Genomic DNA, 2,076 nt, shown 5'->3' on the forward strand with positions numbered 1-2,076 from the left:
TGCTAATTGGGCCTGTGTAGACTCAGCCCTTGTGGCCAAGTGTTAGGTCCATGTCAACAAGGCACATTCTTCGGCCCCCAGACGGCAGGCAGGCGGGTGGGAGAGGTAGGAAGAGGCGGAGGCAGAAGGAAGGTATCAGTGACTCCACCTAAGATGGCCAAGGAAGCGAGAAGTGGAGAGTGTGCTGATAAACTACGTGACGTGCCAATTTATGAGTCACTGCGTTTGCAGGTGTCTTTCCACCGTGGCTAACTGAAATGAAAAGGCTTTGTTTGCAAAAGATTCACTTATGGTAGTGTTACCACTGCCCTGATATTCCCTGAGTAGATAGGGATTTGTTTTTGCATTGAGTCAAATCTTATATGATAAAAACACCTGTGATGGAAGCTTGCTCATTCAAATGGGAAGAAGCTCTTTAGAGAAGTGGCCTAGCATGGAGCTTCCTGTTGTCTTTGGTGTGGACTCACCCCGAATTGAGGATGTGTAAACTGGCCTGCCTGTGGTTATGATGAGGCCTTGTTAGCATCCCCATGCAGGCTCATCACCTCCACCTGTACCCACCTCGTATCATAGAAAAGGCGGGCAGTGAGACAAGTAGGCAAGTACAGGAAGTCTCCAACACACAAACAAGTTTAGTTCTGTTCTGAGAGTGCATATTTATGAGTCCATTTGTGGTGAGTCCAACAAAATTAGCCTAGATACACACCTAATACAATTGACTATGGAGTGCTGTATTTATTTAACAGGCTATACTGACACCTAGTGGAGAGAAATAGTACATAGCAAAAGCATCCGTGCATCATTGGCATTAGTAACTTGAAGGTTCGTATGTAGGGGAACATACTGTAACAGAGAGAGAATGTGCAGACACATCTTATACCAGTCAGTAAAATTAGGCATCTTTTCGGCCTGCATCTTGGATAGGATCATTCTGCTGAGACTGTGATATTTTCCCTAGGTTGAAGGAGTAACTTATAACCTTAGACAGGTCTACAAATACGTACAGAAATAATGAAAAAAATGGATGCGGATTTCTTCTAAGTGAGTTGTATTAAGTCTTGTTAAGTGGGCCTTGTAATAAGTCTTGAAATCCTGAAATAATTGCTCTGCTTTGCTTTCTTTTCTGTTCTCATAATGTTCGAAATGGGTAAGAGAATCTGATTTACCACATGTATAAGATTGATTTATTCATTTACAAAAGTAGCATAATTACTAAGAATAATTTTGCTTGTTAAGTCTGCCAAAGCAGGAGTTTCAGTTGCCTGGAAGAGCCTAATATATTAAATTTGTGACTGTGGTTGCAAATGTCTAAGGAAATATGATTCATTCTTTGTAAGTGAAATGCACATTTAAGAAGGATTTAATCCACTAAACATAAATTAGTTAACACTGATCAAAGAGCTAGTATAATTTATTTTAGAAATAATTTTTAGTTACTAAATTTATAAATAAAACAAGATGAACTAGAACTTAAAGGTTTAAAGTAACTTGTGTTTTGAAAACTATATCTTTAACATATTGCATATTAGATTTGAAAAATGAACTATCATTGGTATTTTCCCAGTATGAAAACCTCCTTTCCTCATATGGAAAAAATTATAACTGCATTCATTCTTATTAGCCTTGAGTTGCTCTGGGCCCTTCTCAGCATTGGTTGTTATTATTGTTCTTATTAATTTCTGCCAACCACATGAGTCAAAAGTGACGTTTCATTATTGCTTATTACATTTCTATGACTACTGAGGTTGAACATCTTTTATCTTGTTTTATTTGTTTTTTTGAGTTGGAGTCTCACTCTGTCGCCCAGATTGGAGTGCAGTGGCCGCTCCCGGCCACCACAGACTCGCCTGCTGGGCTCCGGCGATCCTTCCGCCTCAGCCTTCCAAGTAGCTGAAACTACAGGCGCGCGCTACCACGCCCAGCTAATTTTCGATTTATTGTAGAGGTGAGGTCTCACCAAGTTGCCCAGGCGGGTCTCGAACCCGCGGGCTCAGGCAATCCACTCACCTCAGCCTCCCAAGGCACGGGATTACAGGCTGAGCCGCCGAGTCCGGCTAAACATCTTTTATTTTAAAT

Source organism: Carlito syrichta, unplaced genomic scaffold, assembly GCF_000164805.1.
Source record: "Carlito syrichta isolate Samal-C Ts95f unplaced genomic scaffold, Tarsius_syrichta-2.0.1 Scaffold302066, whole genome shotgun sequence".
Taxonomy (NCBI): domain Eukaryota; kingdom Metazoa; phylum Chordata; class Mammalia; order Primates; family Tarsiidae; genus Carlito; species Carlito syrichta.